This window comes from Lathamus discolor, chromosome 5 (genome assembly GCF_037157495.1).
Source record: "Lathamus discolor isolate bLatDis1 chromosome 5, bLatDis1.hap1, whole genome shotgun sequence".
In the NCBI taxonomy this organism is placed as follows: Eukaryota; Metazoa; Chordata; class Aves; order Psittaciformes; family Psittacidae; genus Lathamus; species Lathamus discolor.
In genome coordinates, this window is record NC_088888.1 from 101,449,188 (window position 1) to 101,461,483 (window position 12,296).

A 12,296-nucleotide genomic window follows, 5' to 3' on the forward strand; every position below is an offset into this window, starting at 1 on the left:
GGAAAATTAAGCAAGTATTGCTTATTGCACCAGGCATAGTGAAAACATTCAGTAATTCAGTGGCTTTCAGGGGTCTATTCTCTCTGTTGTGTTTTAACACCCTGGACTGCTGCTTTTTGGATACCACAGACAAAGCAATCTTCTTTTCTTAAATCAGGAAAGAGGTTTTAAATACATATATGTATGATCAACCCATAGGATGTCATATCTTACATATGGACAATTATCCTAAATCCGTGTATCCTACTGGATACATACAAACAGGATATTGCATCAATTGGACCTCAAAGCTGCCTTTAGTGTTAAGAACTGAAACAGACTGAACCTCCAGAGCTTGATAATTTTGCATTACATGTCATCATTGTATTCACTGCAGGTCAGTATATTTGCCTTGTTTGTTAATTCACTCTATATACAAGTAAAATCCCAGTGGATGTTGCCTTCTCTTTTACTATGGTAAAGAAGGCTACTATGATAATAGCCATAAAAACAAAACAAAACAAAACAACAGCTTTAATTTTCTTCTGAGATACTTCTTATTTACAGCCTGGCTTTACTTGAGTTTAGTAGAGGTCAAAGCTGCTCGGTACAAAACAGAGTTGCTGCCCTATGGCATAAATGTATAAATCCCTTTTGAGAGGTAGGACAAGACCTCCGGGTCCAGCACAGAACATGAGATGAGCGGGTCTACTAGAGGCTATGCCCTTGGTCCTTTGGTCCTAGAAAAATGTTTTAATCAGGCAAGAAATAAAACAGCCCTAGCATCTGCTCTGCGTCAGGAGGAATAGTTGACTATGTAATGTTCTACCCAACTTGCCATAATAAGAGCAAAAGACAACTCAAGCCTCCTTCAGTGCTGTGGAAACATTCTGTGAAGACAAGAGAGCTGGGAATCAGTGACATCAACCATGGCAGCTAACAAAGGGTTCGCTACTTTAAGAAGCTCCCCAGTCTCCATTCTCTTTGCGTCCCTGGAAGACGGAATGAAGAACAGGACAAGAGACTCATAAATACTCAACAAACAAAATTTTAGCACTGCAGAAAATAAAATCTGAGTTCCGGTGTTAGAAATGCTGGCAAAGTTTCTCGTGGATGTTCAGTTCTGTCTGACCAATATTCACATGAGTAGCCTAGAGGATAGAGGGAGTATTCCAGCAGAGGCAGGAGGTATTTCATAATTCATTATTTAATTAAGGGATTTTAGTCTAGTCTCATGGGAAGCACAGTGGAAGATTAAATAGCTGCATCCCGTATCTGTTCACATTCAGTTTTTTTTCGCATATGAATTGTTTGTAACATGCTGGACTTATGTAAAAAAATAACATTGAATGGAGGGAAAACAAGAAAGGGTCAGATGGACTCAGCTTCATGTTCTTCTTTTCTTTTTTTTTTTTTAATAAGCTAATACTTGTGTGTTTGGGAACAATGAACTAAATATGGATTTTGCTCAGACAAAGACAGATTCAAGGTTAAGGGGGAGACTTTTGTTGTATTACACAATGCTCTGGGATAGATTATTGTTGGTCCTTGTTGTGCAGATGTAGCCATGGCTGATTATCCCTACTCCCAAACCTCTTTACTCACCCGCACTGTTTGGTTTCCAAGAGAATGATTCTCTAGTGACTGATTTGTTTCTGCAGAAACGTGTATGTAAAGTAACTTATTTTACAACTGTTCACAACTGCGCATCCTGTACCCTTAGCAACAGGCAAAAAAGGGTTTTACAAAGCATACAGTATTCTGCAGTAGGGTTTGTTGGTTTTGTTTTTTTTTTTTTTTTTGTAAATATTGTGGATAATGTGAACATTTTGTACCTTGTCGACATGAGGATAAAAACCAGAATGGAAGTTATGAAAGGAAAATTAGCAGTGGGACATCCCTTAGTATTACTGAAACAAATCCAGAAAAATACGTTTTATAATCTTTTATATCCTTGAGTTTCTGTAGCGCTTATAAAATTGTACATTCAGTTTTAAATTTGTCGTAGTTAGTGCTGTGGGCACCAAGGAACTAGCTCTAGAGTAAGGAAGTTACTAGCACTGAGTACCTGCTATGTAGTGGGATAGAGGAGGGGAATGATGTGAATCAACAAAAAGACAGGTAAAAGAGTTCATAAAAAGAGAGACATACATTGTCTTCTTCCTGGATGAAGTGACAGCTCTGCGTTTCTTATATAGTGGACTGAGTAGTTCCCAAAGAAGTTAAAGGTTGGTCCCAGAAGTGTACTGTGTTTGCAGGATGCTCCTCGAGAAGAATAAAATTAAGTGACCCTATATAAAATGATATCACAAAGAAACGGTATTCAAAATTGCTGAGTCTGAACACTGGTACAGACACTTTGGGAAAAAAAAGTTAGAAATGAGCCAAATTCCTTTTTACACAAGGAACAAGCAAACATCTTTACTCTGAAATCCAAGAGAAGGCAAGAAACAGATCTGAATGTCTCTCGTGTTTCTTGGTGAAAAGAAGGGCAACAAAGAAAGGGGGGGTATCAAAATCCCAACATACTATAAATATGTCATAAGAAGGAAGAGGCGGATACTTCCTGATGGCACACTCCTGGAGCATTCAAAAAGCAAGATCACTGCTGTAGACCAGTGACTTTATTAGACTTACTGTCAGGTGAAAGGGAGTCATAGAAACTGAGATCCAGGAAAATCAGATAAGGATGGGAACAAAAAACGCATGGCTAAAACTAGAAAATGTAAGGCAAGAATATACAGGAAACAAGAACAAAATGTAGCTACACATTATAAATCAGAGGAAGACAGAATTTCACTATTTAGAAAGAAGAAAATTCCACAGAAGTCTGTTAATTGTTCCACTGTTTCCATTTCTTGTTAATTATGACAGCACTAAACACATACTTAACCAGATGCTTATGTTTGGTTGAGTTTTTTTGATTGAAAGATAAGATGGGGGAAAATACGTTTAAAGAATGGAAGATGTTTCATACTGCCAAGTTCACTGCTAAGAACTTAGCTAGAGCAACCTGAACCAGTCCTGATTATTTTTGAGAATTCATGGATGACTAGGAATCTTAGAAAAGCCCATCCCATCATACTTTAAAAGTAGGATTTAGAAGGCCAGGGAGCCTAACTGTCAGTCATTATTTAAAGTAATCAAAAGATACAAAGAAAATAGTTAAAAGAAAAATTTGAAAGGAGAATTCTGTAGGTGTTTCAAAAAGAAACCATATCAAGAACACCAAATTTCTTTTCCAGATATGATTGCCAGCCTCCTGGGTATAGAGATTGCAGAAATAGTCCTTGCAAGATGTCCTGAACAGGCACTACTTCTTAGAAACAACTAAGGAAGCAGAATTTAGATAAAACACCCATAAGTTCTTATAGAACTAATTGGAAGCCCTACCCTAAACATACCTATCAGTAAAGGGGAACACTTAAAGATAGGGGTTATAAACATGATCTTTATCTCCTACATGTATGACATTAAGGTGAAAAGGTTGACAAGCACTTGGGCTAAAAGCTGAGAATTCAGTGTGATCTTGGGAAGAGGAAATAGTCCAAACAGGATAAGTTCTTGAAAGGCAAGTTGCAATAGTTTATGTGAAATCCAGGCATCTAGGACAGATGGGGTGAATTGCCCTCTAGAGACATCTGTGTCTCTGCATTACAACTAGATGAAGCCCAGGGAACTGCATAGACAAAATGCTTAGGTTTTGAGTGGCTTTTTTAAGGTGAGATAAATTCCGGTTCCTAAGAACTGAAATGCAGATACGAAGGGAGAATTTTTGTGGTTAGGCAGCAGTTCAGCAGGAAAGATCTCGGAATTACTGCAGATCTCAAACTCATGATGAGTCAAACATGGTGTTTTGCAGAAGAAGCAATCCTCATTCTAGGCTGTACAAAGAGGATAGTTCCATAAAATAAATTGACTATTTATTTAGCCCTTTTCAGAATTGACAAGGCCACATGTTAAATTCTATGCCCAGTTTTGGAGGGATAGCAGAAAGAATCCAGAAGGGAGAGCTTCAGAAAACATCACCCGTTGATATTCCCTTCAACCTTGCCGCTGTATACTTCTTTAGCACAAAAAACTTCTGTCAGCTGCATGATTCACTGAATAAAATATTACTGGATATTAAATAGTTCTAGTAAAATAATGTATGTAACAGAGAAAACTGGTGTTTGAACTGTGGAAACCAGTTGTAAAGAGTCAATCTTGGCTTCCCTACGCAGGAAAGCTTCCTCCAAAGGCTATATTTACCCTGCTTGAAAACTATCTTGCTGGCTCCTGAGCAGATTTCTCATAGCTTGGGGAGAAGTCTGTGTATGCAGATGTTGAAGATAGGGATGGGATCAAATTCTTGCTTTGTGTCCACATGAAAAAGAAGAACGAAGCTCACAGGCTGCAGCTCTCCAGATCTGTCAGACTGGCATCTCTCGCCATCATTACACTTGCATTACAATTGCTGTCAGAAATTATTTATGCCAGAACATGAATTCTGTGGGTGAAGACAGAATTCTGGGGATGCTCAGTGTTGTATCAAAATCTGCTCACAGCTACAGTGGAGTTGTCTTACAGTTGGTCCCTTGGTGGGGTCAGCCTAAGGCCAAGGATGTGCTCTGTCCAAAATTCTCCATTCATCCTACTAGGAAAATGAGGGAACAAGTCATCTAAACAAGGTAAGGCTTTTACTATCCCAAATAGAGTTCAGCACATGGACTGCTGCCTGTACTGGAAAATTTGAAGAGAAAAGCAGCAACTGAGAGAAGTAGGATGCCTGATGCTGATGACATTATATATGTCATCTTGATGACCTGATGAGGGAATACTAATTGCCTTGATACATAAAAATGTTGAAAGCTTTTAGATCTGAAATACTGGAACTGGGTGGGAATCTGACCAGAAGTTGCAGTACTTTGGGTTAGTTTGGATTTCTTCCAAGGAATATTTCAAGACTTTACAATCAAAGTACAGAGCCTTTGAAACATCTCGCAACACAGTGATGGCAGTCATTCCCTCTGTGAGGCACAACCACCATACAAAGCACTGCGATTCTGAATTATTCATCAGTTATCTCATAAAAGCTGCAGAGAATACACACTGTGCCAGCTCATCAGCTGGTGTAAATCAATACAAATCCAGTGTCTCCCACATGAAGCCCACTAAAAGCATTAAAAGCCACTTAACTAACATTTCTGCAGTACAGATTTGTTTATTTAATAGAGCCAAAATACAGGCGAAATGAAATATTTGTACAGGATGTAAAGCCAGAGGTGAAGCGTGCTATGGCTTTTAGCTCCCCTTTTTCTCACCAATGTTTAGCACACAGTGGAGAATGGCTGGAATGACATTGTGGGGCTAATCTTGCTTTCTTGATCCAGGGTGCTGGTGATCTCCATATGTGCTTTGACGATACTGGGCTCCGAGAGTTCTTCTGCTCCCTGAGAGCAGGGAGAAGCTGCAGAGCTTTGGGAGTCTCAGTCTTTCTCTTCCCTTCCATTCTCCTGGTCATAAAAGGATTTTTCTCTTTCAGATAAGCTCCATATATCACAAAGCACAACCCTTCAAAACATACAGGTTTTTCTCCTGTATTAAAAAAAAAAAAGGAGAAAAAAAATAGACAGGTGTCCACAAAAAATTTCCATGCATTTTTTTCTCTTAAAACCCCATTAGTTGAACATTTCTCCAAGACCAAACATAATAAACTAGAACATAAAATAGCTAAGCTCTGATTCACCAAGGCATTCAGTCACATGCCAGACTTAAGGTGCATGAAATGACTGTGCTTTTTGCATGTTAAAATACAAACTCATGCATTTGAAACACAAACATTTTAAAAAGAATTAGAAGGGAACTTGCAATGGCGGTATTCATAGGTTGCTAGATACATACTGGAGTTTAATCTTTATGTAAATCTAAAACAGGTCTCTGATCTTAAACTGAATTACTCTCATTTTACATCATGGTTCATTACTTTAACACAATCGATACTCAATGTTAGAAGCCTCTTAGTGGATGTAAATCAGTTTTCCGTACATCAATTACTCTTTCCTGAAGTCTTTTCAGCTGGGCTGACCTTTTTACTAGAAGATAAACTGTTATATATTTGAATATTTGCATTTTACAGTCTTATATAAACAAATATTTTCAATGTAATACTTGTTAAAGCTGTAAGATCACAAGTTCAATACTTTATAAAACAGCTGTTCTTTTAATACAGTGCTTTAGACACTTCAGGCATTTAAAGAGAACATAAAGTACTAGCCAAAGAAAAGAAAAGAAAAATAGTTAATATTCACTTTCTGTTGCCGCAGATGTGTACAACATAAATTTTCAGTCTTACAATAAGAGTTTTTTTGAACAGCTTTTTTTTTTTTTTTAACTATTGGTTAATAGCAATGATTTTTGCAGAGCTCTCAGTAGCAACACATTTCATAGAGTGCAAGTAGATAAATTAAATAGCAAGAGATTAATTGATGAAGAATTTTTGGCTATGGGTATGTGAATATGGATAACAGAAGTAAATCTTGATGGGCTTCTTCCTTCTTTTTCATGCTTTTTCCTAGCAACCTGCCTTTTTCTCTCTTGGATGTAGGAGTTGCAGTTGTTTTGTACATTTCTGCGTAAATTTTGCTGCTTCGTCACAGAAATGTACAACCACCATTTTAGAAGACTTTGACCCATACAACAGAAAGGTATATAGTCGTATATTGCCTGGCCAGAAAATTAGTGGTCTAGGTCAGACAGTGGGTCCTGGTTGTTAATAGAAGGACAGAAGCTCCAGAAGGGTCTCTGGAAGTGCTCAGCACCACACTGACAAAAATACACCTTGTGATTTTTTGTTTCGTTTTCTCATTTAAGATATCAGCCTAAAATCAAATGGCAGAATGGGCATGTCCAAATAAGGTGAACTATTGAATATTAGTTGAAGATAAAATGTTCTTTAATTACATTTATTTCAATGTCAAGTATTTGAAAAAGATTATAAACTCAGTCAGTCATAGATAGATTCGTGGACTTTTGTTACTCTTTCTTCATTATTGTTAACTCAAACCATATCTTCCAGAAACATCCTCAAGGTTAATTTTCACACCATAGTTGCTGAAGCATCCATCTTTGCCCTTGTTCTCTATTTTTTGTGTCTATACACACATCCATACTCCCTAAGGCCTGAAATCTTTGGAGCTAGAACAACCACCTCTTCAATCATGTCCCATCATTATGAATACTTTAAGGACAGTCTGTTCATCTTTCATCTGTCTGTAACTTGACACAAGTAATCAAGTTGGAAAAGCAGAGCTTGCTGCTTCAAGCCATGCCCTGCCACATGTTGCATGTACTATATATGGGCAAAGCAGCCATCTACTGAAAATCCCAACTGTAATAATTGAGATCATTAAATCAACTATGCAAAGGAACATGAAGTTCAAGACCCTTAGAGACACTGGTAAATATTTCCCCACCCACCCCATCTTGCTCATTACTGAAAATTCATGAGAACTGTCTGAGTGGAATGCTTTGGTTTGAAGCCTGATTGAATCTTGGACAAGATGCTGCACAAAAAGCATTTTCTTCCAGCAAACTACCAATCATACTAACAGTTGTTGATTTCAGATTTATCACTCCTCTTAAGTGAAAAACTATCGTTACAGCTTCCAACACTAAGAAAATCTGCCAGAGGTAAGAGACATAGTGAAGATAATTAGGATTGAAGGAAATTGATTTTATTTTTAATGAATTTTGATCATGCATATATTTATTTCCCTACAGTTATTCCCATTTTATTGATGCCAATCTTTCCATCAGCAGTAAATAACAATCTGTATTTTAATTGTTCTTTTTCTTACTAGCTCAGTTATAGGAGTCACGATTCTTAACAGATTCATAAATAAAATAGCATTTTATAACATTCAGTTCTGATAGCTTGCCAGATAAGTCTTCAGGAAAGGATACCAGTTGTCTACAAGTGCTACATTTCATATGTTTTCAACTATCCCTTCTCTGAAAAATTTTATATATTGATGATGGCATTCTTGAATTTGTTTTAGATGGAAGGAAAAAAGTCAATGATTATTTTCAGTTGCAGGTTCAAATATAATCTTTACAAGCTTTTTAAAATTAAGAAACCAATAAAATTGATTGTATCCTTGCTGATTCCAAAGTCCAAATTAAAGGAGTTTAGCAATAAAGTTAAAAGCATAGAACAAAGTGATCAGATTTCATAAAACATGAATTGATAAAACCTGTTAAAATATTAAACTGTAAAATTTTCCCTATGACTTTAAAGAACGCTTCATTCCACTTAAAACTGGTGGGAATTTCTATTGCTTTCTGTGGGTAGAGATGGACTTTGCAGTTTCCAAGTGTGATTTTGTTCTTTTATGAAAAGAAACCACCAGTAAGGCACTGAACTGAAAGAGGAGGGGTTGTATGTTATTAAAGTACCATGATATGTTACCTAGTTTTCAGCCAGAACTCATTTAAATGTACACAAAAGTGTAAAGGTAATTATTTCAAAATCAGACTCTGAAATTCAGCCTTAATTTGGCCACTAAGAGAGGTGTCCTGCTATTACAAAACATTAGGTGCTCTTCAGCTCCCTTTTTTTTTCATAAATAACAACTGGTAAGTTTCTTGCAAAATAAGACTCATGAAAAATCCACCTTTGGAACATAACTGTTAAATAGGACAAAAGAAATCATTCCAGCTTTCTGATTCTCTCCAGGAAATGGCTGTTTTGACACCACCACCTTCCAAAGTGAAGAAGTGATAGACACTTTATAAAACCTTATTAGCTTATTACTATTGCTTTACTTGAAAGGCACTTAGATACTATAGTGACAGTTACATCACCTTAACCAAGACGTAACATAGATATTTGTGTGACCTGAAGTGACCAAATCCCAAGATAATAGGCTCTCGGAGCTGCAATTTGGGTTATTTTACTTTGTTTACAGATGGTAGCATTTCAGTAAGATTTTCCAAAGGGAAAAGAACTATTTTAGCATGCAAAGTGTTTTGGGTTAGGCTCAGAATTACCTCATCCAACACAGATACAAAAGCAGCTATGATGAGAAGTTTCATAATGTTCCTTCCACATAAATGTTTCTTTTTTTCGGTTTTCATAACTTGGATTTTTCTCAAGCCACCTGTAACCCAGTCCTCTCAGAAGTCTCCTTTCCTCTCTTGTAGGTGAGTTCATTTCAGCACATCACTGTTAGAGGGCATCAAGGTTGGTTTGGGGCAATTGTGTATCTCCTTGGTTACAACAGGAAGCCTCTTACAGATGCTAATCATGTTGGCTTCCAAAAGGTACTCAAGTAAAATAAAGAAAGCAGGAGGATGTGAGCACCACCTGCAACTAAGTGCTTTGCTGAGCAAAGCAATGTATTTGTTTCAACTATGTTACTACCTGCATGCTGAAGTAATGAGAGACACAGCTATAAAATCAGGAGGGGAATGAGTTTCTCTCCCCAGCAAGTAATAAAATTATCCTGAGATTCCTAGTATATAATAGGGGGGGATGGAGCCAATTCTAACCTGTAAGCACATATATACAGGGGAGACAATGGCAATTCTGCCAGTGTAGGAACTAGTTTGTTCCCACCTTATGCACCCCCTTTTTGCAGGATAGCCAAGGAGGATAAGAGCTCTTTGTCCCTTCTCCCAGCCTCAGCTATCCAGAAAGGGGCAACCATAAATAGACTCCAAGCTTTTACCAGTAACTCATCTGACTTCTGGACCTTTCCTTACAGAAATGGGCTTGGTATTTAAAGGAAAATCCCCCATGTTTTCTAATCATTTGCAGCAACTAGAACTTGAAGATCATTATAAACATCAGGCTTGGCAGCATACTAAAATCTCTTTCCCCTATAATATAGCTCATGCTGGAGGCCTGATCCATTGGCTTCTATTTTGGGAGGTGAAAGAAGGTAGTCACTGGAGCACTATTAAAAACAGAATTTCTTCAAGATATTCACATCACTTAAATAGGTCATAAACAAAGGCAGAAGGAGTATTTACAGTGCTATTAAAGTAAACAAAAATAGTAACCCACAGGTAATTATGAAACAGATTGAGTCTGGCAGGTGAGCTCCAGCAGTCTGGTTTTGATTTCCAAATGAGGGATTAGAGCCAAGCTATAGACCTGCCATAATAAATTAACTATATTCCCATACTTACATGGCTTGTTTCTTTTCACTTCTACTTTCATTTTACATTAGCAGCATTTGGCACTCTGATGTAGAAACAGGCCTTCTCATTTCTTAATCATCTCTGAGCCCAGAATTGGTTTTATGGTGGAGCTACAGCCACTGCACAGCATCCAGCTTGGGCCCATCCTGTTAGTCCATACCTGTCATCCATACGCAGCTCAAGAGGAACAGAGAAGATTCACTTACATTTTTGAGAAGAAACTGCTTGTTAGTGAAATTATCAGTCCCAGGAGCAGAAACTGCGCAGGAAACAAAGTAAAAACCGGCATAAAAACATTATGATAGGACCAGAAAGTGGTACCACTCAAGTGGATGGAACATGGAGGAACAAAGAGGAAAGGTATCAGCAAGTTTGTGGAACATATTTACAAAAGAAATCTGTTTGATTTTATTTTCTACTGCCATCTTGAATATAAGCTGGAATGTCTCTTCAAGGGATGTTCTTGGTAGCAACACAGGCACCAAAGATGTCTGGCTTCATTGCAATCCACCTCTGAAGTAGTCTGCATGTGAGGGATGAAGATGCCAATAGCTCAGGACCCCTTCATACAACCTTCATATTGGCATACCCACCCTACTGACTGCCAGGGCTTCATCCTGCATGCACTGCTGCTGCCCTTGCTGCCACTGCCTGGCTCCAAACACAGTGACTGTAGGTGTGAGTACCTATATTGTGAACACAGCCTAGCTAATAAATCCCAAAAAGCCAGAAGTGCTTCCAGAACTGGGGACTTACAGACTTGTAGTAGTGATGTGCCCTTGGGAGATTTACTCACTGCAATTGGCATTGTTTTTTGAAAAATGTATTAGCTGTGAAGACAGCAGGCAGGGAGACAGTCTGACCCTGGGGTCCAAGGTGAAAATCATCAATCCTGTGCAAACAGTAGCACTGAGAACAAGTGCTAGCTACTTGGATAGCAAGTAACCCATGCCAAAAGAAGGAGCAAAGGAAAGGACAGCAGGTATGATTTACCCTTTTGACAGACAACTGACATGTGGTCTTTGCACTGAAACGCCTGCTTGAACTTAATGTGCATCTACTTCGATTCTTTTTGCTTAGACCAAAATCCATTAACAAGGCCCAAGAAGTTAAAAACTGAAAAATTACCTAAATTAATTACTACTGCCAATTTTCAGTAGTAGAATCATTAAAAAAAAAAAAAAAGCAAAATGGTGATTTTTTTTTAATTTAAATTTTACTACAGTTAAAATTTTAATGGATAATCTAAGCTTATATGAAGATTTTGCCAAACATTTTGTTGCATTTGTAGTTTCAGAGCTTCTCATTTTTATAAGCAAGTATCAGAATTCAAAATTATATTTAGAAGTACAAATATGTTGCTCATATAAACTCTAGTTTTGATCAGCAGCAACTGGCTCTGCCCAATGCAAAGTTCTTATTTTCAAAAAATGACAGAACTTGGAAAAAGAAAATGTCATACCTATAGACCTTTCTAACCTACCAACCTTGCAGCAAGGTCAAAAACACATCCCTAAGAGGCTTTTTTAACTACCCACCAGGACCAGTTTCAAAGACTCCTTATTCACAAAACCTTACAAACCCACATCTTCTTCAGCGACAGCTGCACCAACAAAGTTCCTGGCTGAACTTTGTAGATCAGAGCAGTGTGCCTGGCTGCCCATCGTGCTTGGCAACACTGTCCTAGCTTTCCACAGCCTCCCCCCTTTCTGTTTATACCTACCTACCATCTCCTGTGCAACACCTAGACTGTAAACTCTTCGAGACACGGAGCAATTCTTCTGCTGCATATTTCTACTACATCCAGCACACTGGGCTGCCAATCCACAGATACCTCCTAGGTGACATGATACAAATACAGACTGTGGTCACAGTGTTGTTTCCACCAAAAATATGTGTCATGCTCCTACTGAATATGAAGGATGAGAGAAAGAACTTATTAAATTAGTGCCCAAAGATACATGCTCTTTACTACCTAAAAGTAGAGTGATGATCTTATTAAAGCATTTGTCAGTTCATTCCATGTTAAGAGAACAGGCTACGATCCAGTAAATAGTTTTTAAAAAAAAAAAAAAAGACACAAACTAAACCACTCTACCTTGTGTGAACTGGTACAGGTTCATTACCATCTT

The 12,296-nt window shown here is 37.8% G+C and overlaps 1 long non-coding RNA gene across 1 annotated transcript; it reads right to left on the bottom strand.

Annotated features, from left to right (window-relative positions):
* Positions 1-5,178: 5,178 nt before the first annotated feature.
* LOC136014438 (uncharacterized) lies at positions 5,179-11,987 on the bottom strand. Its single transcript, XR_010612703.1, has 3 exons — positions 11,888-11,987; positions 10,153-10,341; positions 5,179-5,556 (listed from the first exon to the last, which is right to left on the bottom strand). It is a non-coding gene; the product is annotated as an uncharacterized LOC136014438 (long non-coding RNA).
* Between the last annotated feature and the right edge of the window lie 309 nt (positions 11,988-12,296).